The sequence below is a fragment of the Schistocerca nitens genome, chromosome 11, assembly GCF_023898315.1.
Source record: "Schistocerca nitens isolate TAMUIC-IGC-003100 chromosome 11, iqSchNite1.1, whole genome shotgun sequence".
Lineage (NCBI taxonomy): Eukaryota > Metazoa > Arthropoda > Insecta > Orthoptera > Acrididae > Schistocerca > Schistocerca nitens.
The window spans coordinates 15,978,362-16,006,331 of record NC_064624.1 but is presented as its reverse complement, the minus strand read 5'-3'; the positions used below and the strand labels follow the sequence as shown (position 1 = coordinate 16,006,331).

Below are 27,970 nucleotides of genomic sequence, written 5' to 3'. Positions count from 1 at the left end.
GCAAAATATACAAACTGACAAGTCCATCCGCAAGATAAGCAACATTAAGGATAGTGTTAGCTTAGGATCGCCGTGGTCCCGTGGTTAGCGTGCGCAGCTGCGGAACAAAAGGTTCTAGGTTCAAGTCTTCCCTGGAGTGAAAATTTTATTTTCGCAAAGTTATGGTCTGTCCGTTCGTTCATTGACGTCTCTGTTCACTATAATAAGTTTAGCGTCTGTGTTTTGCGACCGCACCGCAAAACCGTGCGATTAGTAGACGAAAGGACGTGCCTCTCCAATGGGAACCGAAAACATTTGATTGCAAGGTCATAGGTCAACCGATTCCTCCACAGGAAAACACGTCTGATATATTCTATACGACACTGGTGACGGCTTGTGCGTCACATGACAGGAATATGCTGTCGACCCACCTAACTTGTACACTTGGCGAATGGGTAAAAAGATTCTTCTACCTTGCCCTATGTAGCTTTTCTTGTGGATGTGATAATCGCTCCCAAAAAGTGATGAGAACATAACAGTTTGTCACATAAACTACAACAAATGAATGCAACAGTTTCACAGTCGCTCAGTTTTCCCTGTGCTCTGTCAAAACATATGTTTTTAATGTTTTCAAATTTTTCCGTGTGTAGACCGTCAAATCCTGCATATGTCCAAGCAAATTTGAACATGTCCTGGAATTTTGGATTTTGTGTGAGTGCCTTAACTTTGATAATTGTCTGAAAATAAAAAGTTAAAATTTTTAGTCTAGGGAAGACCAAGGACCTGTCGTTCCGCAGCTGCTCACGCTAACCACGGGATCACGGCGCTCCTGAGCTCACATCGTTCTTGATGTTGCCTATCTTGCTCATGGACTACTCAGTTTGTATATTTTGCTTATTTTTTTCCTAGTTCCACACAACTTCTTCCTGTTTTCTCGAGTGATATGTGTTCAGTTTTTCAAGGCCTATCTACTGTGCCAACTTATAACAAAATCTGAGGGGGGTGCGATGGGGAGGTTCCCTTGTGAGCGCACAGCCGTTTCGCAGTTGTCTGCGAGTCCCGGTTGGGCCGCGTGGCGGCAGTACTGCAGCGCTGGCTGTTCTACGTCGCAGTTCGTTGCAGGCGTGTCTACTTGCAGTTGCGTGGTGAATCGGGGAAGTACTTCTGAGGACATACAGCGGTAAGTTAGCTCCGTATGTGTGTCATTTTTGTCACGCGTTTGTTTCTCGCTCAGTTCAGTAATTTGCGAATTAACGGACTAGACAACAAATGCTCTGATTCAGATAACTTTATGCGACAGCGTAGTTACTTACTAGCCTGATATTTAGTTCGATTATTCTTTGTAACGAAACTCACTGTGTGCTTTTGTTGGAAGTATTATTGTTAAATTTGCATTTGTTCCCTTTAATTCTCGGTTATGTTTATGAGGAACTACGTGCTTGATGTTGCAGTATGCCATTGGAAAATACATTGACATTTTTAAAACGGTAGCGTAACCACACTGACAGTAATTTCATGTCATAAGAAACTGGGAAAAATGTTGGACTCTTGAAAGCTCTTTAACTATTATTTTTTACTGTGAGATGACGTGTTGTTCTTCAAAGATTATGCAGCGATGTACTACCTAGACTGATTTAACCGCCTGTCAAAATGCGTAACGTATTTACGTTTATAGCTTATAACTCTGCTTTATGGACACTTCGTTGAGGTAAAAACGTACTTGGTAAGTCATAAACATGTGCTTACGTGTGCTTCTTTGCTCACCCTGTATGCCGTCGACGGATAAAAAGTCTTCGAGAGTAAGTTTTTGTCAAAACACTGTAGGGCGTCTGTTAGCCTGTTTTCGAAGGACGTTAGGTTCAGTGGACGTCATACGACTGTTCGGCCCAAGTCTGTATGTAGTAAGTAGCTTTTAGTTTGTCATGAGGCCTACACCGTTTAGTTGGGTAGAGCACTGAATGCTTTATTAGTTTGTTGCACATGCGAGTTTGTGCTGGAAATGTTGTGCTTTCCACTATAATCCATCATAAGACTAAACAAAACAAACGCGATGATTGGTCAGAAGCCGCAGCACACGTGCACTGGTCTCGTTACGCTCTTGGAAGTAGGTTCTCCCACTTAACGTATTAACTGTATTATTACTAAGTTGCGTTAAGTGGATCTAAGACATTCAAATGTATTAACAGCTACAGACGTTTCTCTCAATCGCGCTTTAGCGACGTAGTTTTTATTTCAAAAACTGTGTACAGTCACTGCCTCTGCACTGTTGTGCTCTGATTGTCGCGCTGATAATGCGCAGTATGAAAAAGGCTGACGCTGCTTTCTGTTCCGTGGTGAATCACGCGTGAGCAATACGGTTAAAAAGTGCCGAGATATAGGCTGTTCTCAGTGTTTTCCATAAATTTACGGAGATGATCGGCCTTGAAGTTTTCCCAGCGACTGTGTGTAGTACAGTTGATTTATAAACCCATATCATACGTGTAGCGCACTCGGTAGCGTAACGGAATGAATTCACATGCTGATTAGAAAACTCATCATAATTTCTTATGAATAATGCACGTCGTCTTGTTTCTAATAACGTATTGGACGCGAAATTCCTGTGTTCGTTTCAAATAGAAATACAAATTCTTAATTATTGGTGTTTTATGAAAGACTGTTCATAAGTTGCTTAAATTAAGCAAACATAACAATTTATTTTTTCAAGGCAAAACTGAAAAACCAAATCCTCTTTACTTGGACTATCTGCATAGTTTTATACCGCAGAGGTAGAGAAGTATCGTAGAAACATGAAACGACAATAATTTTCACAGCATCGAGCACGTCATACAAATGCATTTTTTTGATTTGCTGCTGTACCATTACAATGTGAACCCAACAGACTGATATGGAGCCGAGTTAAGACATTTGGCCCGAGAAGTAACATGACTGTTTTCTGCCAGACGATGTACTAGAACTAACGCACGCAGCTTTTTCACACGTCACTGCCGAACGCTGGCTGGACATATATAGAACGGCTCGTCATAAAGAAAATGAGAAAATGTTGCGCCTGGTTGGCTTCGTCGATTCTGTTGGTAGGCTCTTTATCAACGTAGCAGGTGACACTTCCAGAACTGAAATGTATTTCTCGGATTCGGATATGGAAGGAGCTGAGAGATCACCAGACGACTAATTAATACCTCCATTGGCTTCAGTGTTCAACACTACAGTGAAATCCCTGCAGTATGCTTTTGCATTACAAGCAACTCGCTCAAAAAAATTACCCCATATTTTCGTCACTTGTTTGTAATTTGAAGACTACGTCAGGTGAGAACGAGTGCATTTCATGCTTTCCGCCTAAGAAGCGCGTGGCAGTGCTGGAGATCCTCCGAATATTATTTCGTCCTAATTAAAAATTAAATTACGTTCGAAGCTATATTGTTTCTTTGCTCGTCTCTTTTTATGTCTGAACTGCAACTGCTCTCACCATTGTAGGTTGGTTGGACCGCTGGTTGGGCAGTGGTGTCCAAGTATAATGCGCCAGTGAAGCTGTTGTCCCGCATTATCACTCATTCTATGTGCGTGCAACACAGCATAAAACGTGTCCTTAGATTAGATTAGTACTTGTTCCATAGATCATGAATACGACACTTCGTAATGATGTGGCACGTGTCAGGTTAATAAAAGGTGTCTATATAAGACATTACATTATACAAACTATTACATGACACTTAATATTTTTAATTTTTTTTTTTTTTTTTTTTTGGCAGCTTGGGCAAGTATCCACTTACTATATCTAAAAATTCATCTAATGATTAGAAGGAGTTGCCATTCAGAAATTCTTTTAATTTCCTTTTAACTACTATATGGCTGTCAGACTTTTGATGCTATTTGCTAAGTGACCAAAGACTTTTGTGGCAGCATAATTTACCCCCTTCTGAGCCAAAGTTAGATTTAACCTTGAGTAGTGAAGATCATCCTTTCTCCTCGTGTTGCAGCCATTTACACTGCCATTACTTTTGAATTCGTTCGGATTGTTAATAACAAATTTCGTAAGTGAATATATATATATATATATATATATATATATATATATATATATATATATATATATATATTGTGAGGCTATAGTGAAGATCTGTAGCTCTTTAAATAAGTGTCTGCAGGATGATCTTGGATCAGCTCCAGCAATTATTCTCATCACACACTTTTGTGCTATGAACACTCTGTTACTCAATGATGAGTTACCCGAGAATATGATGCCATACGAAAGCAGAGAATGAAAATAGGCATGGTAAGCCAATTTACAGAGATGTATATCTCCAAAATTTGCAATGACCCTAATAGCATAAGTAGCTTAACTCAAACGTTTCAGCAGATCTTCAGTGTGTTTTTCCAGTTCAACCCCTCATCAGTACATACACCTAGAAATTTTGAATATTCTACCGTAGCTACCGACTTCTGATCGAAGTCTATATCAATGGTGTCATTCCATTTACTGTGTGGAACTGTATGTACTGCGTTTTGTCAAAGTTTAATGAGGGCCTATTTGCAGAGAACCACTTAATGATTTTCTGAAAAACATCGTTTACAATTTCATCAGTTAATTCTTCTCTGTTGGGTGTGATAGCTATACTTGTCATTGGCAAAAGGTACCAGCTTTGTATCTTCGTGAATATAGAATGGCAAGTCATTAATACATATTAAGAACAGCAGAGGACCCAAGACCGAACCTTGCGGCACCCCATTCTCGATTGTTCCCCAGTTTGAGAAATCACCAGTTTTTTGCATAATCGAACTTGACTGTACTGGTCACAGCTTGGCTTCCGCTCCACGTGAAACGAAATGCAGTGAGATTCAAGCAAACGCGGAAGAATACGTGGCTAATGTTTACATCAGCTTTATTATTATGATGAACGGCATATACTGTATTTTTTCCACTCACTATCTTAAGCTGTTAATTGTACAGGGCGGCGCAGACAAAAGTAGTCGTGTAAGTATAAAGGAAAGGCAGTGAAATTACAGAAACGAAAAGCTGAAATGGACTTACCATTTATTTACAATGAAAAATACAGTAAAAAATTCGTTTGTAGTAGGTGCTGTGACTCCTTGCAACATCGATACACAGCTGCACACGTCTAAGCGTATTCAGACACACTTGGCGTAAAGTCTGGGTATCGGCAGCTTCACAGCCGATGTTGTTTTGCAGTTCCTCTGTGTGTGGATTTGTTTCATAACCCTTACTCTTCAATTGCCCCACAGAAAAAATCATACGTTGTTAGGTCCGGCGAACGCGGTGACCATTAATGTCTGCTAACAGTTCGTTCCTCTGTGAAGACATCGCTGACTCGTTGCAGGGGTACCTTAGACGGTGGCCCGTTGTCTCATCTTGCTGGAAGACGCAGTATTGCCGCCCGTCTTCAGTGAGTCGAGCTCAAAATGTATCAAAAATTTCCATGTATGCAAACGTGTTTGAGGGTATTGTCAAAAAATATCGGTCCAGTGATGCGCGTTCGTGTTAACAACGCACCAAACGGCGAGTTCTTCATCGTGGAGTTATAATGAATTATATAATGTTAATGGGAGAATATATTTATATATACTCTGACTGATGAGCGTATGTGAATGCAGCTTGCCGCTAACTTGGTGTAATGTTTTGTCTGTAAAGACGTGTATTTGTTGCCTTTATGATTCCTTCACTCTCACACAAATCTGTACAGTAAAGTAAGGGCCTCCTGTTTTGTCTTTAGGCTGATCCGTGATAAGACAGGCAAAAATTTATACTAATGGAGGATTCTGAGTATTTTCTCTAATTTCATTCACTCTCTCTCTCTCTCTCTCTCTCTCTCTCTCTCTCTCTCTCTCTCTCTCTCCCCTTTATCTATGTACAATTTTAAATATAATATTTCATTACGTGAAATCAGCCCAATAGAATCTCTGGTGGAGCCCTTCGTCTTAACATTCAGCGGCTGGCTTGCTGTAAAAGATCTTTATATCTATTATTATTGTTAAGTGCTGCATTCAGTTGGGAAAATCGATCGTTTGAACAATTCGTTCCTTTTACGACATTTCGAATTTCAGATGTCCGAAGCCTTTTTGGACGATTTTATAAAGACTTGTCGATTGCAGGCTCTCTTCGTGACAGCTGAAACTTCCCCACTAATTACAGGGCCAAGACAATCATCAATGATTCAGACAAAGAACTCATTCGTCATTCACTCTAGAATAAAAGGGTCACAAACCTTATTTCTGAGGAAAATTGTATATTCAATCCATCTCCATTACATGTTCCGTTTTCTGTTGATTCCAAGTCTTACTTAATTTGCGTTTACAGTTTTTCTCTCTCTTCAAATAACCCGCTAGTGGCACAAATGTTAATAGCTCGCTTTAGCGAGAAGAAGAGCAAATATGTCTCTTTTAGAAACCCGTCATTCTTCCAACAGATATTTCCGAAGCTGTCCTCGTTACCCCTCTATAATACCCATGGAGAATACATATCTGTATCTCTGTTATTCCAAAGAATAAACTTACTAGAAAAATACCTTGGCGTCGACGAGCTGTCGGCGCATATATTACTAGAAAATCTGATCAGATACTTTTCAAAAATAAATAAATGTGGATGATTTGATTGACCATTATTAATTATTGCGTGGTAGAGGTTAATTTTCCGTGGGGAGATTACAGAGTGGCCGCCGACATAGAATGGACGGTAGGCTTGTCCATCGCCCGGTGCCTCGTGTGCTGTAAATTCACGCTCATTACTCAAGATTAAGTAGGGTTAAACAACCCACAGTTGGTGTTATTCAAAAGCCACGTACAGTAATCTAAAGTGCCTGTTCATAAGTTTGGGACAAAAAGAATAGATTTTATTTACTTCGAGAAATAACAGATAAACAATTAAACGTATTATGTTTGTTATTCCAACAGATAGAATGATATTCACAGAGCAATAAATTGGACATTTTACTTCATTTAATGACTTACAAAATACAAATAATTTCACATTTATGTGAAATAACATAGATTTCAATTCGCAAATGTTTTGGGACAAAGTGCAGAAATACACAAAAAACTAGGGAATAATGAGGAATTAGTACTTTGTACTTCTACAGCGATGTTGTACCACTTCTCAGCCGTTTTGACATACTTTGTACAAGCTTGTGTAAGTACGACATACTTAGATTTTTCCCATTCTTCTTGCAGTCGTCTCCTGAGTTTTTGTTTACACTGTATGGGGACTTCTCGAATATGTCTTTCTAACGCATCCCATAAATTGTCAATGCAGTTCATGTCCGGATTTTGTGGAAGGGATTGACAACTTTTGGACAGTTGTACATGAGCCACAAAATGGCGGGGGCTGACTTTGCGACTGTCTTGTTCTTGAGTGTTTGAATGCTGAGCAGTGAGCGACCAAATGACAACCACCTACAAGGTACTTCTGTGAGAGTAAAGAGTAAAATCTCCAAAATAATTATATTTTATTTTGTTTTTAATGTATTATTAAAATTTTACAGTTCATTTCAAAATTGCTGTTCCCATACCCTTTTTTTTTTTTTAAACTCGTGTTTCATTTGTACTCCTGAAACTATGCGACCACGTCAGTCGAGCTACACTTTGAACCGTAAATCCAGCAATGAAAATGGGAAACCGTAATCACACATTGTCACTGCATGTGCAGGAAACACACCCTGCTCTTCTTTAATGAATACAACCTGTCCACACACTGATGCACGATGTTTCCCATGCAATTTGTTCATGAGGATATTTGTTAGTTGCTGCATGAATTGAGACTTTCTTGTCATGAATTTCGTTAATGGCATTCGCGAACAAATCCTAAGTGTAGCTGGCACAGGAACAACAACCTTCGACTTTTTATACGTCCGTGGGATCTTCTGCAACAGTCTCATCGACAACAAATCAGTATTATGAATACCGATACAGAATATTATTGGGCAGTCACCCAGAGCCTTAATGAAAACCTGGCACCAAGTCAGCCTTGCGTCTTTCAGTTTTTAACAACTTTGGCCGATGTGCCAAAATCGCCACTGAGAGAACATTGATATTGACATCAGACTGATGGATAATGTAGCAAAAATTCTACGAGCTTTGTCCGGAAAATATGTATAAAAGTTGAATAATAACTTTATTTTACAATTATTCAGGTATTACAATATTGTCTCCTTCAAAGTACTCGCCCTGAGACGCGATACACTTCTGCCAACGCCGTTTCCACTGTTGATAGCATTGCTGAAAGTCTTCAGTTGTGATGTTGTTCAGTTGCCGTGTCGTTTCCGCCTTGATGGCTTCCACATCTCCCAAGTTTTGCATTTAGGGAACATGAAGTCACGCGGGGCTAAATCGGGTGAATAAGGCGGGTGGTCTGTCACGGTCATTGAGCTTCGGGCCGAAAACTCGCGCACAACGAGCGACGTGTGAGCGGGCGCATTGTCGTGATGAAGGATCCACCTGCCCTCTTTTGCCAACTACAGTCAAACTCGGGCCACACGAGACGTGTCAGAACTTCAACGTAAAAATTTCCGTTCACTCTCTGGCCGGGAGGGACAAATTCCTTGTGAACAATGCCCCTAGAATCAAAGAAAACAATCAGTATTGTCTTCACATTGGACCTCGATTTTCGCGACTTTTTTGTTCCCGGTTCTCCTGCTAGTTTACATTCCTTGCTTTGAGATTTGAGCTCCACATCGAATTCGTAAAACCAGGACTCGTCTCCAGTGATGTCTCGGTTGAGAAAGTCCCCTCGTTCCTCTTGCTTCCAACCAATCCTCACAGCACTCAACCCTCTCTCCTTTCTGTTCTGGCGTCAAGAGCTTCGGTACGATTTTCGCACACAGTTTCTTCATTTCAAGTTTTTGTGTCAGGATTTCGTAAACGATTGTTTTGGGTATTGACAGCTCGTCAGCGATCATTCTGACTGTCAATCTACGGTCTTTAAGAACACAAGCGCGAATTCGTTCAACATTTGCATCGGCGGGCGTCCTGGGCGAGGGTCATCGTTCACTCCTTCTCGGCCATCCCGGAACCTTTTTAACCACTTGTTCACGGTTGCTTCCTTCAGAGAATCGTCTCCGTAAACTTAACACTCGAAAATCTCACGGCCATTCTTGCCTAGCTTTGCAAGAAACTTGATGTTGACGCGCTGTTCCTCAATCAGAGAGAGAGCTCCATGCTGACGGCAGGGGAAAAGGGTGACTGTCAACAAGCTGCCGCACACTCCCACCTTCCCGCAGAGTGCTCTGACTCTGAGCGTCGATGGGATTGATTACAGCAGTAGTCCCACCTGGCGGTGACTGCAACTTGTAACATAAAGACATTATTCAACTTTGATACGTATTTTCCGGACAAACCTCGTATACTAAGCAGAGTTTGCTGATATTCTTCCTTCCGTGAGACACGACAGAAAGTTTCCGACAAACGGGCTTCCAGTGCGAAGCGCTCGGCCTGTTGCAGAAGGTTTGGTGGGACAACTGCAGATGGCAGCACTGAGCAGCGAACTTTTAGGCATTACACTTGGCTTGGTGGGGACATTCCCGAATTGTAGGACGCATTTGTTCGATTGAAGCACGGCCGGCACGGATTCGCCTGTGTGGCGGATTACGCTATTCTGATTGCAAGTTCTGTTAACATTTTTGGGCGGGCTAAGCCCCAAAAGCCTGTGAAGAGCTTCGCCACTGAGGGCTTTAAAGCTCTAGGCAGGCGGGCTGCGAAATCCCGGCTGCGACAGCCGAAATGTTACCTTTCGCCTCATAGGAATCGAAGATCGGTGTTATTCAGTCTCATTTCACTAAAATTATAAAAATTATTTTCCTGCAGTTTTATTTGCTTCATGCGATGCTCGTTACAAGTTGACATGCGTGGATGTTGGAGTATACGGACAATGTAGTGGAATCATGCGTTTTGAAGCAATCAGTTTTCCGTCCTGTAGTGAGTAACATCGGCGCTCCGACATATCGTGTAGCCAAGCATTTGCTTCTCTGATGAGTCCACAAGTAGGTCGGTGTGTACATCGTATCAGGAACTCAGCTGATTTTTTTACCTCGTTTGGAGAGACTGCAGTTGAATGACTCTGATATTTTAGTGAGTTTCGATGTGGTCTCTCTTCACTCGTGTTCCTCTGTCTGATTCGTTGCGGTTAATTGAGGCCAGGTTTGGTGCTGAATTAACTAATCTCTTTCGGCATGTGTTGACATCCACTTACTTTTTATTTAATGACCAGTATTACGAGCAGACAGATGGAGTTGCGATGGGTAGTCCGTTGTCTCCTGTGATCGCAAATTTGTTTATGGAAGACTTCGAGGAAGGTGCATTGGAGTCGGCGCCTTTGAAACCCGCCTGTTCCTTTAGATATGTTAACGATACTTTTGTTGTTTGGCCTCATGGCAGGGAGAATTTGAATGCCTTTCTAGAACATCTGAACTCGATCCACCCGAACATTCGTTTTACGATGGAGGTGGAAGAGGATGGTTGCCTTCCCTTTCTTGACGTGTTGGTTACGAGGAAGGATGATGGATCATTGGGACATGCAGTCTACAGGAAACGTACTCACACCGACTTGTACTTACAGGCTAATAGTTGTCACCATCCGGCTCAGTGTGAAGTGGTACTTCGTACCTTGGTACATAGGGCACATGTATTTTCTGACGCTGAGACTTTGCCATCTTGAAGTTACATTTCGTCAAAATGGTTATAGTGATAGACAGATTGAACGTGCGTTGCGCTATCGACCAACTGTACATCGAGTAATTGATGACAATTCTGAGTCGACACCTAAGTCTACTGCCTTTTTGCCTTATGTAGGAAACACGTCCAACAAGATCGGTCGTATTTTACGGAAATACGATGTGAAATGTATGTTCCGACCTCCATCTAAAATTAGAGCACTTTTGAGTTCCGTTAAGGATGATCTTGGACTGCGTAAGGCGGGTGTATATCGTATTCCTTGTAGCTGCGGCTTGGCATATATTGGTCAAACTATCAGGACCGTGGAGGACAGATGTACTGAGCATAAACGCCACACACGATTACAGCAGCCAAATAGATCTGCTATTGCCAAACATTGCTTGGATACTGGTCACCCCATGTTATACAATAACACCGAGATATTGGCGTGCACGTCCAGCTCTTGGGACAGTGTTATTAGGGAGGCAGTTGAGATTAAATTAGCGAGAAACCTCGTTAACAGGGATGGTGCTTTCTGTTTAAACTCTGTTTGGAATATTGCTCTCTCCCTTGTCAATAAACAGAAGGACAGAGTCAATGCTACCTCACCTGCGAATTCGTAGTCTCAGTATCGATAGCTCTGATAGCATCTTTGGCGGCACTAGTGTTCAGTGCGTGTGTTATCTTTGCTGCATCAGTCCGAGAACCGAGGTTTTAAATTTGCATGTACGCCGCCTGTCCGTTGCAGTTGCCTTGAAAGTGGCGGGGTGTTCTCCCGCCGAAATATCTGCGGTCGCTGAAAGTGTTACGTTTCTGATATCCCGGAAGTTATTTGGAAATTAAAAACCCATCAATAGAAGTATACGGAGAAAAGCCTCATATCAGACAGTGGAGTACCATTGTTGTACATCATTGTTTGAGGCATTTATCGTAACGTAAGGAAAAGAAAGGAGCGGTTGAGCCCAAAAAAGCAGCAACTGCCCTCAGAAAGACCTGCGCGGATCAATGATAGTTATGCATCTGGGGGGTGAGTGAAGTGGTGCTACAGTACTACACGATAGCGCGCGCGCCCGCATTCTGCTAGACTGACAAACGCTATACAGGAGTTATATTGGAAAGTCACTCCGCACCCACCTTGTTCAGCTGATCTTGCATCCTCAGATTTGCACCTTTCCCGCTCTCTATCGAACAACCTCCAAGGAACTTTCTTTCCGCATCAGAATGCTCTCCGGACATGCTTCGACGAGTTCGTCGCCTCAGAACCACGTCCTTTCTACACAGTTGCCAAACCGAAAAGTTACCCCAGCGTTGGCAGTTGCAAATAGTGAAAGAGAATATGTTATCGGTGACTAAAGTCTGTTATGTATACCTGTTCTGACGGAAAAACGCTACGAACTTAGGCATGAACCCAATAGAATGCACGCTTGCCTCACTGGAAAATAAGCTGAGAATTTATTATGGCGCAATGCACATTCGAGAGGAAGTTCTGGAAAACTACTGCAGATAGACGTCTGGGACATGTTTTATTAGATTCACCAGACCAGTAAAAAGAAAATAAATGGAAATCGTGCTTTACTTTAACGTCGTACAGTTCTGCGATGGCTTTGTTGCAACAAGCTGCGACATCGTCGCGAAAAAACAGTGATCCGTACATGTAATCAGTTTCCTTTAATTTACGTCAACGGTCACAGACTGTTTGATAACAGATTACCGGTTTCGGTCTTTAATGACCATCATCAGATCTGCAGCAACTGGGAAAAGCATAAATACACTCGCAAACTGTATACAGCTCAAGAACAAACACATAGACCATAATGAAAAGTAGTACTGACAAAATTTACATTTGTGCGCTTTAAATATGGAGAGGCACACCTGTTTCGTAAAAACAAAGTCCTAATGTACTGCATCCATAGTGGCGTCGTCAAATGTTAAATGCGGAATCAGCACCAGCATCGTCAAATACATACAGATAACATCATATGCACGAGTCATGTTGTCGGTAGCACTACTGTTTAAAACAAGCTGACGGACAGTAGCCACAAGATGTTTGTGTTGTAAGTTGACCAGATGTCGCTAATGTTGGCATACACTAGCTTTCAATAATTAATTGAAACAGCGAAAATAAGGGGGATACATCAGTTGAAGTCTATAATAAGCTTATAACGTATAAAAGGTATTACAGTAATAAAAAGCAATAAAAAGGAGAACACGACAAAAGTAATAGTCTTAAAAAGACGAAGAGTTAAAAAACGGGGGTTGACATGTGCTCTAGTGCCAATATTCTAGATAATGACATAAATATTAAACACCGTTGATAGTGTACCGGGTAATATTAAACAACCATAAAACAAATCGCTAAATGAGCCACAACTGAAAGGAAACATGTTGTTGTTGTTGTTGTTGTTGTCTCCAGTCCTGAGACTGGTTTGATGCAGCTCTCCATGCTACTCTATCCTGTGCAAGCATCTTCATCTCCCAGTACCTACTGCAACCTACATCCTTCTGAATCTGCTTAGTGTATTCATCTTTTGGTCTCCCTCTACGATTTTTACCCTCCACGCTGCCCTCCAATACTAAATTGGTGATCCCTTGATGCCTCAGAATATGTCCTACTAACTGGTCCCTTCTTTTTGTCAAGTTGTGCCACAAACTCCTCTTCTCCCCAATTCTATTCAATACCTCCTCATTAGTTATGAGATCTACCCATGTAATCTTCAGCATTCTTCTGTAGCACGATATTTCGGAAGCTTCTATTCTCTTCTTGTCCAAACTGTTTATCGTCCATGTTTCACTTCCATACATGGCTACACTCCATACAAATACTTTCAGAAACGACTTCCTCACACTTAAATCTACACTCGATGTTAACAAATTTCTCTTCTTCAGAAACGCTTTCCTTGCCATTGCCAGTCTACATTTTATATCTTCTCTACTTCGACCATCATCAGTTATTTTGCTCCCCAAATAGCAAAACTCCTTTACTACTTTAAGCATCTCATTTCCTAATCTAATTCCCTCAGCATCACCCGACTTAATTCGACTACATTCCATTATCCTCGTTTTGCTTTTGTTGATGTTCATCTTATATCCTCCTTTCAAGACACTGTCCATCCCGTTCATCTGCTCTTCCAAGTCCTTTAAAACTGATCTTCCCCGAGGTCGGCTTCTACCAGTTTTTCCATTCGTCTGTAAAGAATTCGTGTGAGTATTTTGCAGCCGTGACTTATTAAACTGATAGTTCGGTAATTTTCACATCTGTCAACACCTGCTTTCTTTGGGATACGCAACATTTCCAACCAGTGCAAATGTTCCAAATAAAAATTACTCCTTTGTCAAAAAGATTTACTGAAAAATGAAAACTTTTAAGACTGCTGCTATGGGTAATTGATAGTTCGGTTTTTACTCAGTTATTAGTAAAATATTAGAAAGTAGCTATTATATGCGAGACCAAACAAATGCGGTAGAATACCCGTTATTCGGAACCAAAATACCGATATCGGTTTCTACATGTCGGTTTTTCCCATTCCAACTGGCTCTCCGTGACAGCTCGTATTCTACACTCACACGGATACTCAGCAAGCCACGGTACGGTGGAAGGCGGAGAGAGAATCCGCACGCAATTGTGCAATCACGTCATCAACACAGATTTTCTGTGAACGTTTGGGCGGGGATTGTTGGTGATGTCTTGATTGGGCCCCATGTTCTTCCACCTGCGCTCAATGGAGCACGTTATCACGATAGGTGGCAATAGGTTTGATGTTACGACGGGAGAGAGTATTCAACGGCTAGAAAAACAGTGTTTTCTTTGCGAAAAAATGGTTCAAATGGCTCTGAGCACTATGTGACTTAACTTCTGAGGTCATCAGGCCCCTAGAACTTAGAACTACGTAAACCTAACTAACCTAAGGACATCACACACATCCATGCCCGAGGCAGGATTCGAACCTGCGACCGTAGCAGTCGCGCGGACTGCAGCGCCTAGAACCGCACGGCCACCGAGGTCGGCCTTTGTGAAAAAATTAAGCGGTCTGGCTCAGAGGCGTCTGTCCTCTGTCTTGTCCGTCCATTTGTTTTCTGATCCAGGAAGTGCAGTGGTGGACGAAAGTTTTTAATGGAATGCAACAGCAGCAGCAAGAACGAACTTTTGTGCAAAGTGCACGTATTGCGAGCTGAGGACAGTAGTTTTGTAGTAATCTTCGAAAAACTTGGGCCTCACAAAAACACTAGCACAAATATGTTTAGCTCGACCTCAACGGAAATGCCTACAGATACTTTTGTGTGGCGTATATCGGCGATTTGAGTGATGGCTCGAGTGATGAATCGTCAGTTAGAGCTGCAAATTGAAAATTTTCGGGAGGCAGTGAGTATTCTCGCTCGTATCAAGGCCGGCCATCGGAACTAATACGTCACTGGTGGCGTCCAAGTGCTGGCAGGGGCGGATCCAGGATCTCGTGCAGGGGGAAGGGGGGGGGGCAAATTTTTTGGTACCTGCCTTCCAAAAAATTAATTCCAAATAAAATCATTAATACTCTATACGCACGCACGCACACGCGCGCGCGCGCACACACACACACACACACACACACACACACACACACACACACACACACACACACACACACAGAATATATATATATATATATATATATATATATATATATATATATATATATATATATATATATAGTTTAATTGTGTATCGATATGTGTTAAGTGCGTTTAATGAAATAAATTACTGCATTACCTAAAACATATTCTTCAAAGACGACACGTGCACTTGAAAAAACTGTTTTTGTCTGATAATGTAAAATAATCTATAAAAATGCTAATGGTCATTTGTTTCCATTCTTAAATCTTCGAAATTAGTTCACCAATTGCTTTCATTTGACAGAATGTTGCCATCGAATTCGCGCATGTGTTTATACGCAGCAATGTGACGATACGACTGCGAAAAGTTATAATAGGGTATTTGACTGTGTTCAGGAAATCATCTTATATTGTTAATTAGGTCATTTTATGCTCATAATAAGCTGTTTTTTTCTCATGAATGTAAATATTAACAATAAGAAATTTCTTTCTTCGTGTAAAAAAATAAGAAATAAAATAAAAATGCAAAAGTATAAATAAAATGAAATTTAATATTAAATATGTATATTCACAATACTGCTCTTAAATATTAAATTCAAATCTCCTTTCACGCCCACTTTTTGAAAATCTTGTAATTACTTTTTCTACATCTACAGGAATCTGGTAATGAATATGCGTAAGTGCAAGACCAAGGAGGCGGATTTAATTCATCGATGTTCTTAAATAAGCAGATTCTTCCTTCTACTTAGGCAGTTTCCTTGGCTATTGCCAAACACCAGTTTGTTTATTCAAGATTTGACTTCCGAAATAAGCAAACAGTTTAGAACAAAGCCAGAGCTCTGTAAGTTCTAACACCGTTATGAAATTCATGCTTTTTTTTCAGGTTGCGATAGAAACATACGCTTAGTACCTCAGAATAAATTATATTGATGAGGAAAACGCATCTCCCTCAGTCTTTGGCAGAGTTGCTTTCTGCACTTTGGAGAAAGAGAAATGGATCTGAGTTTTCTAGATTTCAGTATCTGTTTGAATCTGCTGACCGTAACATTTATATTCTTACCGTATGAGAGAATGGATTGTGAATGAATCCACAGACGTTATTTTCGTGTACATTATTACATTTGGCTAATTATTGTTTGTTCACATTCCGCATCAAAAGTGAGAAGAAAGCCAAAACGTGGGAGAAGCGTTCATCCAGATCGAAAACGTGCAATTGCAGAATAAAAGGGACTGTCGTAAGGTTCTCACCATTTGCAACAGAATATTTTCAAGTATTCCTTCGGTGTTCATCCCTTAATTATCAACACCATCTCTTTGCAAACTGCCACTAGAAACAAAATCTTACATACGCACTGCGGGGAAAGTGCTAAAAAATGGACACAGATCGCTCATGCGTCAGCGAATATTAACATTTTATTCTTAAGTATAGTTGTTACTTCTGTAAGTGGAAGAGGTTTCAAGGTCTCTTTTTGAATTGTTACATCAAACTGCATGCCATTGTTTACATCTTCGACTTCAAGTAAAACATATTAGATAGGCCGACGTAATCAGCCCCTAAAGCAGTCGGAAAAAAAGATCGGTCATGCACCAGAGAGTGGGGTGGGGGGTGGGGGGCAATCGCCCCCATTGCCCCCCCTCCCCCTCCCTCCCTTGGATCCGCCCCTGAGTGCTCGTGCGCACGCCATCGCTCGCAAGCGAAATGCCTTTAAGAGGTGACGCGATACACCAATGATGTTACACATGTTACACAAATTAATTTTATACGTTTCTTAATACTTTCTCGCGGAAGTTTGTGCAAGGTGCAACAGAACACAAGTTCATCAGCAACGAAACTTTTCTTTACATACACGCAGTAGTTTCACATCTCTTTTTTGATCTCGGAATACTTTTATGTTTTCGATAAAATATTTATCACATGCATCAGTGAACTGTCAGAATGCTCATATACTTTTTCAGTCCAAGTATATTTGTGGTTCTGTTTCCTCAACAAGCTGAAGCAAAAAATAATTTTTCTACAAAATTTGTTGCAACACTAGTTCCTATTTTTTCGTAGGAGCTGGCAAGAATTTTCTTTTGGAAAGTAATCCATCATATTCAAGACTAGATTAGAGATGTCTAATATTTTTTTTCGAAATTCTTACTAACATTTGAAATTATCACTAATCGACAATGCTCTGAGACGGTGCCTGTTTTCGTGTCAGCCGCTACAGTCATTTCCGTTCCTGTTCCGCGCGCAAACAGAGAGGGAGAAACGACTGCCTATAACAGCCCGTGCGAGCCGTAATTTCTTCCAGCTTATGTTCGAGAGTCTTACGAAATCAACGTTGGCGGCGGTAGAATCATTTCGCAGTCGGCCACTAATGACATACGTGCTTACCCGTGCACAGTCGTGAATTTGTTCTCCAACCATTCCAGTTTATCCTGTTAGCTCTTTCTGTAAATCTTATTTTTTAGATGTCTACATTCCTTTTCGCGTGCTTCATTTGCTGCAACTTTATATTTTCTCCTTTTGTCAGTGAAATTCAGTGTCTTCTGTGTTTTTCTACCAGGCCTTGTCTTCTTAAATATTTGATGTTGTTCTGCCATCACTATTTCATCTCCAACTCTACCCATTCACTTCCTATCGTATTCTCCTCTGTCAGTTATTGTCTGTTGTTCTCTTTGAAACCCTCAACAATCTGTGGCTCTTTTCATTTACTCAGGTCCGAACTCCTTAAGTTCCTATCTTTCTGCAGTTCCTTCAGATTTAGTCTGCATTTCATGACCAATAAATTATGATCAGAGTTCGCATCTGGCCCTGCAAATGTTTTGCAGTTTAAAACGTGGTTAGAAATTTGTCTTAACGTTATGTAATATATCTGAAACCTCGCAGTGGATCCAAGGCTCTCCTTCCACGTTTTTTAAACAAAGTATCACCAATGATTAAATTATGCATCGCGGAAAATCCTACTAGACAGCTTCCTCTTTTATTCCTTTCCCCGCATCCATATACATCTACTATTTTTCTTCTGTCCCTCGCCGCAATGAAATTTTTGCCTCGCTCACTATCTCAGTTTCTTTTACCTCGTTTTACATTCTTTGAAACTTTCATCTCGTCCGGAGCTAGTTGGCGTACAAAGTGCGACTACGGTGGTAGGTGCTGCATTTGTGTCTGTAACGTGTCCACTGTGCTGTACGCTGTAGCTTAACCGTGTTCCTGTTTTCTTATACATTGTCATATCTACTCCTGTATTAACATCTATTTCATCTTATATTTTGTGTTCATTCGCTAGCCAGGTGTAATTAGACAGTACTGATCTACATCTACATCCATACTCTGCAATCCACCTGACGGCGTGTGGCGCAGGGTACTTTGAGTACCTCTATCGGTTCTGCCTTCTGTTTCAGTCTCGTATTGTTCGTGGAAAGAAAGATTGATTTTATTCTCATGGTCTCTTCACGAGGTATACGTAGGAGGGAGCAATATATTGCTTGACTCCTCGGTGAAGGTATGTTCTCGAAACTTCAACAAAAGCCCTATCGACCTACTGAGCGTCTCTCCTGCAGAGTGTTCCACTGGAGTTTATCTGTCATCTCCGTAACGCTTTCGCGATTACTAAATGATCCTGTAACGAAGCGCGCTGCTCTCCTTTGGATCTTCTCTCTCTTCTATCAACCCTGTCCGGTACGGATCCCACCCTGGTGAGCAGTGTTCAAGCAGTGGGCGAACAAGTGTACTGTAACCTACTTCCTTTTCGGATTGCATTTCCTTAGGATTCTTCCAATGAATCTGTCTGGCATCTGCTTTACCGACGATCAACTTTATATGATCATTGCATTTTAAATCACTCCTAATGCCTACTCCCAGATACTTTATGGAATTAACTGCTTGCAGTTGCTGACCTGCTATTTTGTAGCTAAATGATAAAGTATATTTCTTTCTATGTATTCGAAGCACATTAACTTGTCTACATTGAGATTCAATTGCCATTCCCTGCACCATGCGTCAATTCGTTGCAGATCCTCCTGCATTTCAGTACAATTTTCCATTGTTACAACCTCTCGATGTACTACAGCATCATCCGCAAAAAGCCTCAGTGAACTTCCGATGTTATCCACAAGGTCATTTATGTATATTGTGAATGGCAACGGTCCTACGACACTACCCTGCGGCACACCCGGAATCACTCTTACTTCGGAAGACTTCTCTCCATTGAGAATGACATGCTGCGTTCTGTTATCTAGGAACTCTTCAATCCAATCACACAATTGGTCTGATAGTCCATATGCTCTTACTTTGTTCATTAAACGACCGTGGGGAACTGTATCGAACGCCTTGCGGAAGTCAAGAAACACGGCATCTACCTGGGAACCAGTGTGTATGCCCCTCTGAGTCTCGTGGACGAATAGCGCGAGCTGGGTCTCACACGACCGTCTTTTTCGAAACCCATGCTGATTCCTACAGAGTAGATTTCTAGTGTCCAGAAAAGTCATTATACTGAATTTGTTCAAATCGTTCTAAGCACTATGGTACTTAACATTTGAGGTCATCAGTCCCCTAGACTAATTAAACCTAAGAACATCACACACATCCATGACCGAGGCAGGATTCGAACCTGCGACCGTAGCAGCAGCGCGGTTCCGGACTGAAGCGCCTAGAACCGCTCGGCCACAGCGGCCGGCCCTGAATTTGTTACGAAAATGTTTGTGTCAGTGCTAGTCGTCGCTACTTGCCAAAACTAAGTGCTCTCTAAACAAAAACACTTTGTGGCACATGTCCGCCTTTTGTAGTAGCACTTCGAGCCACTGCTATAAAGCTCCGTCCAACACGGGAGTAGTCCGCCTCCAGTAGCTGAGTGGAAGCCGGCACCGTAGCTCACCGTGTTCGGTCAGAGAGCTGGTTGGGCTCTGTAATAAAAAAACTGAGCGGAAGGATCAACAAACGAACTTAAACGGATCTCCTGTGACGTCTGCAACGACCAAACACAACGGTCAACAACGGACAAAATGAAAGAAAAAAAAAAAGTGGTCAGTGCGACAGAATGTGAGGTCTAAGGGCCCGGGTTAGATTCGCGGCTGGGTCGGAGATTCCCTCCGCTCAGGGACTGGGTGTTGCGTTGTCCTTATCATTATTTCATCCCCGTAGACGCACAAGTCGCCGAAGTGGCGTCAAATCTGAAGACTTGCAACCGGCGAACGGTCTACCCGCCGGGAGGCCCTAGTCACACGATATTTACGTTTTTATTTACCACGGGAATAGCGAAACCTGTATTTTGTTTACGAGTGCTAGTATCCAGTACGACGACAACACTGTAGCTACAGTTGGCAGACAAGAATTCCAATCATCGTAGCCTTTAATATTCGACATGTGCAGCAGATTGCTATATCACGAAAATAAAATGTAGCCAAGAGTAGAGCCGATGAAATTCCGTCTTGCAGATAAGATCACGAAACAGTGTACGAAAAGTGCGTTTATTCAAGTTTCCTAGATTATCCCTTTCTTGTCTTAAATATTTCAAATGAGCAGGATAAGTAAGTAATTCACACAAATACACTCCTGGAAATTGAAATAAGAACACCGTGAATTCATTGTCCCAGGAAGGGGAAACTTTGACACATTCCTGGGGTCAGATACATCACATGATCACACTGACAGAACCACAGGCACATAGACACAGGCAACAGAGCATGCACAATGTCGGCACTAGTACAGTGTATATCCACCTTTCGCAGCAATGTAGGCTGCTATTCTCCCATGGAGACGATCGTAGAGATGCTGGATGTAGTCCTGTGGAACGGCTTGCCATGCCATTTCCACCTGGCGCCTCAGTTGGACCAGCGTTCGTGCTGGACGTGCAGACCGCGTGAGACGACGCTTAATCCAGTCCCAAACATGCTCAATGGGGGACAGATCCGGAGATCTTGCTGGCCAGGGTAGTTGACTTAAACCTTCTAGAGCACGTTTGGTGGCACGGGATACATGCGGACGTGCATTGTCCTGTTGGAACAGCAAGTTCCCTTGCCGGTCTAGGAATGGTAGAACGATGGGTTCCATGACGGTTTGGATGTACCGTGCACTATTCAGTGTCCCCTCGACGATCACCAGTGGTGTACGGCCAGTGTAGGAGATCGCTCCCCACACCATGATGCCGGGTGTTGGCCCTGTGTGCCTCGGTCGTATGCAGTCCTGATTGTGGCGCTCACCTGCACGGCGCCAAACACGCATACGACCATCATTGGCACCAAGGCAGAAGCGACTCTCATCGCTGAAGACGACACGTCTCCATTCGTCCCTCCATTCACGCCTGTCGCGACACCACTGGAGGCGGGCTGCACGATGTTGGGGCGTGAGCGGAAGACGGCCTAACGGTGTGCGGGACCGTAGCCCAGCTTCATGGAGACGGTTGCGAATGGTCCTCGCCGATACCCCAGGAGCAACAGTGTCCCTAATTTGCTGGGAAGTGGCGGTGCGGTCCCCTACGGCACTGCGTAGGATCCTACGGTCTTGGCGTGCACCCGTGCGTCGCTGCGGTCCGGTCCCAGGTCGACGGGCACGTGCACCTTCCGCCGACCACTGGCGACAACATCGGTGTACTGTGGAGACCTCACGCCCCACGTGTTGAGCAATTCGGCGGTACGTCCACCCGGCCTCCCGCATGCCCACTATACGCCCTCGCTCAAAGTCCGTCAACTGCACATACGGTTCACGTCCACGCTGTCGCGGCATGCTACCAGTGTTAAAGACTTTTTTTTTTTTTTTTTTTTTTTTTTTCACTAGCTGCTTATATTTTATGACCCACCGTCTAATTTCTTATGGTGGGTCGTATATTGCCACTTAGCCGCTGTGACTGGGTCCGGGGTCCGCAGTGACTGAAAGTAACACCACACCGGCTCCCGTCCCCACTCACACCGTTGCCCGTGTCCCGCCACGTGGAGGCGGGCTCTGTTTAGATCCATTTGATTTATTTTTTTTTTTTTTTTTTTTTGTGCAGCATTAGAAAAACTTATAACTAATACAAAATCAAGTAAGATATTAATAAACAAAACGAAATTAAATATTTAGAAAGAAGGAAGGAAGAGAACTGAATAGAGAAGTTATAGGTATAATATGGCCCGTCACCTGGTTGTGGGCGGCGGCCCGGGTCTTGGAATGACCCTCAAGACGCTGGCCGTTGCTCACCATGCTTTTAACATCTACCATCCTAAAAACTACCTTAACTAGAAGAGATAAGGGTACGTTAAAGCTAGAAACTAAGACTAAGACCTCCATGTCCAGCCAGCTAAACTATTTACGATATACAATACAGAGGTAACTGATTTTGTGCTTGGCTCAAAGTTGCTAATGAAAGGGTACTCGTGGTAAAAGTAATAAGGTAATGACGCTAACGGTTTGTGTTGAGCCTGCAAGGCTCCTAGTAGAGTACATCAGGCGCGAGCACCTCCCGGCCCCGCCGACAACACGACCTGAACGGTGGTTTTCCCCGATCTACCATAGGTATCCGTCGGGTTGGGCTCAAAAGAGAGGAACCACAATTAAGATCCTTCCATCCAGGACGTGCGCCGCCTCCTACCAGGGGGGCGTGGGTCCCTTGAAGAGGTGCCCAACTTTAAGCTTCAGATGAGAAGTTCTTAGTATAGTGGAGGTTGAGGTATAGGCTGCGTAGGTTGGTTGTACAAACAGTTCACACTGAGCCAATGAGACTTACAATGATACATGGTGTGGCAGTTAGCACCTTCCGGCCCCGCCAGCAACACAGCCTGAGCGGTGGTTTTCCCCGATCTACCATAGGTATCCGTCGGGTTGGGCTCAAAAGAGAGGGACCACAATTAAGATCCTTCCATACAGACTGTGCGCTGCCTCTTAACGGAAGGTGTAGGTCCCTTGTAGAGGTACCTAGCTTTGAGCTCTTATTGGACATGGAGATGCTGTTAACTATTTATATATACGGTGCAATCTGTTTTTAGGATTGTGTGTGACTTGTGCACCTCTTGTCGGTTGTTCCACTCTGTTCTTTGAATTTGACTTGGTTGACACTATGGATCATCCGCACTGGACGCTTCAATATCTGTGTTGGTGCCCTGGTCTGTATCTGTTTCTTCTTCATCACTCGTGGTGCTAATGCTAATCATATCTGTATCCCCCTGGGCATCGTGACGTCTGTTTGGACCGACTTGCCTTCGGTAGGGTCTGTTGCGCAAGTATTCTATTTGTTGGATCTTCGAGATTTCGTCCGTTAGTTTGTTGAGTTCAGTCCACCTTTCCGGGTCGCGTATTATGGCATGTAGTTCGTTCTGTGTGTTCAGGCGATTTATGTGTACTGTGTGTCTTATGTTCGTGCGTTGTCCGCAGAAGAAGACAGTATGTTCAGGGGAACCTTCTTCCCCGCATGTGCATCTATTAGTCTGCTGCAGACTCACGCGGTACAGGTGCGTGGGATAAGGGCCATGTCCTGTGATGAAATGTACCATACCGCGGCTGGGATCAATATGTTTTAGTTTTAGTCTTTCCCGGATGTCAGGGAAGAAGTTGTAGACACGGCGGCCCTTATCGCTGTTGGCCCACTCGCTCTGCCAGGTATCCACTCGCCATGCTCTGAGTTGGCGTGATGTCTCAATCGGTACACCAGTGATCTGCCGAACCTGGTCTATTCTCCCCATCCTAAGCCAGTACATTGCTGCGCGGTACCTGATGGTGATATCTATGGGGAAAATTCCCATGACGACACATAGTGCGTCATTTGATGTTGTGTTAAATGCCCCTGTTAGTCGAAGTAGAACACTTCTTTGGCCTCGACGTACAATGGTTCTGTTGGTTGAGAGATTTAACCTGTGGGCCCACGTACTGGCAGCAAAGCATAGTACTGACTCGAAGAGAGCGCAATGGTATGTTCGTGTCACTGACAGGGGTAGTCTGAATTGTTCCGAATTTAGCCTAGCCAGTTTGTGTAGTATCTTTTCTGCTTTGTTTGTGCATATTCGCATGTGTTCGTGGAAGTTCAATCGTTCATCAATGTATACTCCTAGATAGCGTGTGACTGCTAGTCTTTTTATGTTTGTGTCCCCGATTTTGACTATTGGGTTCCTGCGCAGGATACCCTTTAGCAATGTATAAGTTGTTTTGTTTCCTGCTATCTTTAATTTATTATCTGTGCACCATTGGGTTATTGTCCTAAGTGTTCCATTGGCTCTTTCTTCTAGCTGGGCACGGTTATTTGCTGAAACTACGACGAGTAGATCATCAGCATAAGCGACAGCTCCATCTGTCAAGATGTGCTCCTCTAGTAACTGTAGGAGCGGTTCTATAACTATGTCCCAGAAGATGGGGCCGCAGATCGACCCTTGTGGACAGCCTTTTGTAATTCGTTTAATCACTTTCTGGTTGTCCATTTGCCAAACGACCGTTCTGTCTCTGCAGTAGTCCATGAAACTATTATACAGAGACTCCGGTACCTGCAGGTGTCTGAGCCTCTTGAACAAGGCCGGCCACCAGAGGTTGTCGAAGGCACCTGAGATGTCTATCATAATTGCAAGTGTGTATTTGGAGGGTGTGTCGTGTACTATTTGAAGTGCTCTGTTAATTGCGTCGTCTATAGATTTCCCTTCCCTGAAGCCGTATTGGTGTGGTGTCAGTCCCCGTAGTGTTCGGTGTGCTTGTAGTCTTTTGCAGAGTAGTTTTTCTTGTACTTTACCGAGTGTATTGATAAGGCAAATTGGTCTGTATGACTTGGGGTCTGATGGGTCTTTGTCTGGAGCCTTTTTTATGATAACCGCCTTCGAGGTCTTCCACACTGCAGGCACACGGCCCAGCCTTAATGCATCGTTTAACAACGTTGTGAGAAACGGGGTGATCTGCGGTGCAATTTGTTTCAGTACCTCAGAGTGGATACCATCCGGTCCAGGCGCCTTTTTGTTTTTGAGTTCTGAGATCGCTGTCGCCACTTCTTCCTGCGCAAATGGACAGGTGACGGTTGGTGTGGTGTATACTGTGCCTACTTCGCGTCTCAGTGCTGCATGTTGTGGTGTGTCTGTGTATGCGATGTCGTCGGGCAGGAGTTTGCTCAGCAGGAACTCCGCTGTGCGTCTCCAGCCCTTAGTCATCTCACCATCCTCCTGTCGCAGCGTTCCCAGAACCAGCGGGCTCTTAATTTTCTCTGTCACGATTTTGTATGGTTCCCCCCAAATGTTTAGTTGTGTTTGTGCTGCTACATGGCTGTTCCAATGGTCTTTCCTGGTCTTATTCAGCTCAAGCTTATATTTATCCTTGGCAAGCCGGTAGTCGTGTAGTCGTAATTGTCTTTCTCTATCTGAAATTGCTCGTTGGTAAAGTTTACGTTTACGTTTTGAGTCTTGTTTGAGTCGTGTTAATTGTGTAGTCCAGGGAATATTTTGGTGTTTTGTCATTCTTTGTGTGGGTATGCAGGTGTTCTGTGTGTGTGTGATGATATCTGTCAGCATGTGTGCTCTGTAATCAACACTGCCGGTGATGTCTTGCGGTATGTGCTCATGTATTTTTTGTCTGACCCTGTCCCAGTCTGTTTTGTCAAATAATAGTCTTTTTGGTAGTGTTTCTGTGTTGACGTTTGGTGTGCCACTTAAGGTTAGTGTGATGATGTTGTGGTCGCTAGCAGTGATCTGGTCATGTACGGTCCAGTCTCGTACGTGGTTGATGGCGGCATTATTAACGAGGGTGATGTCTATGTTTGATGAATGACCGTTGTGTCCGATGTGAGTCGGGTGATGTCCTTCCTTGTTGAGTACGTGTAGTCTGTTTTCTTGGATGATGTCATTTATTATTCTACCTCTGTCGTCAGTTCTGTCTGAATGCCACAGGGTTGATCTGGCATTTATGTCTGCACAGATGAGAAGTTTTTTGTTGCCAGCGTATTGCGCAACATCTCTGATGAGGTCTGCGTATGGTTTGATGCAATGACAGAATTGGGCGTACAGCGACGCGATGATCCAAGTATCCCCCTTGTGTGTGACTTCAACTGTAACTAGGTGCTCGGAACAGAGTTCTGTAATTTTGACTGGATGTATTTCTTTGTTTAGGATTATGACAGATGCCATGCAGCCTGTCCCCTCCGCAACTGTCACCGCACTTGGAGGAAAGTTGGGGATATGCCCTTGTCTAGTGTAGGGCTCCTGTATGCACAGAATGTCACTTTTTAGTTCACGTAGGACCCGTGGGAGCTCCGAATTTACAAGTATACTCCGCATAGCATTAAGCTGTGCTATTAGCAGTTTGGGTGTTTAACTGTGGCGTAGCACTTGCTGCCAGTTTGACTGTAATCGAAGTATGTTCTCCCATGAGCCCTTACGTGATCCTTGTAAAGCTTGTCCATATCGAATGGTTCCTCCCTGCGGGCGCACACCTGCATGAGCAGGTCTAGTAGGCTGTCTGGATCTGTTGGAATATTCTCCGTTTTGAGAATCAGTCTATCGGTTTGCTCTGATGTACGGAAACAAACAGATTGGCCGTACGGGTGTAGGGTGCGGATGAGCATCCGCTGTGCCGTCTCTAAGATGTCTCTTTTTTCTAGCCTACTTAATTTTACATTTATATCTAGCTTGTCGTAACTAAAACTATCGGTGTCGATGGCGTGTGTTGGCGTCTCTGCAGCCGTGACGTGTCGTGATGGTGTAGTGGCGTTGTTGTGCACCTCTGCGGGGGGCGCTGGATTGACTTCCTCGTTGGTTGTTGTGGGGGTTTCCTTGGGCGCCGGCATTGAGGTTGTTGGTTGGGAGGCTGCGAAGGTGTTGGTATCATCAGGGGAATGCACTTTCGTATCACTAGGTTTTGACGCAGCCTGCGATTGCCGCGATTGGTCGTCACACGCTTTCACTTTCGGGACTCTCTTAGGCTGTTTGGGTTTCCTATGCGGTTTTAGTTTCCTAAAGGCTGCGATGATTCGTTTGTTTTTTGTGTGTGTTTCGTTTGTGCAGTCTTGATGTGTATCAGATGTGTCGGTTGTTTGTGCCTCCATTCTGCATTGATATGACGTGATTTCGTTCCCACTTAACTGCTCGTCTACGCTACCTGTGACAGACATAACAGCTTTTGGTATGTTATGCGCACTATCGCCTCTGTTGCCAGACCCTCCGCAGACTTTTGTTGCGGTTGTTGCTGCGGCTTTTTGTGTGGCATTCGTGATGTCTGCCGGCGCTGTGGCCTGTTCAAGGTCGGTATTACTGTTTCGAATATCATTGTTATGAACACTACAATCTCTGGCGTAAGGGCAATAATAGACGTCGTCTTCTTCCTCTGTCAATGAGTTAGAGAGAGTTATTTTGCGTTTGATTTGATTACAGTCTGAGGTGTCTGATTTGTTCATGTTTTCCGTTTGGACTCCAGTTGTGCTTGCTTGCGTTACGGTTGTGTTTAGCACCGTTGGGTTAAAGGTCTCACCTTGTATGAATTTGATTGGTTTGATGCGTCCTTCGCATTTTGTAGTGTCGTATGTGCGTCGTTGTGCTGGAGTGGATGGATGATCTTGAGTGGTTAGCAACGCTGTTTTGTGCAGTTGCTTTGGTTGGTCATGTGTGGTGTGGTTTTCTGGTCTGTCGGTATCAGGATTTGGGGTTATCATGTCTATTCTCAGTAGTTCGTCTTCGAGTTCGTCTATCCTGTTCATAAGGGTCGTCTGGAATGTCATCCAGTGCATTATTTGTCTTTTGATTAGTTTGGCGGCTTCTGGTGACATTTGTCCTGTGAGTGTTAGGTCGTCTATGTATTCAGTGATTGCATGATGGCTGTCCTCCAGGTTTGTATTGT

At 43.3% G+C, this 27,970-nt stretch overlaps 1 protein-coding gene across 1 annotated transcript in view; it reads left to right on the top strand.

The window, feature by feature from the left end:
- Window positions 1-1,076: 1,076 nt before the first annotated feature.
- Window positions 1,077-27,970, top strand: part of LOC126213164 (speckle-type POZ protein-like) — a 79,112-nt gene continuing 52,218 nt past the window's right edge. The window contains exon 1 of the mRNA XM_049940786.1: window positions 1,077-1,159. The gene's annotated coding sequence lies outside the window, so the exon portion shown is untranslated. The remainder of the gene's footprint in view (window positions 1,160-27,970) is intronic.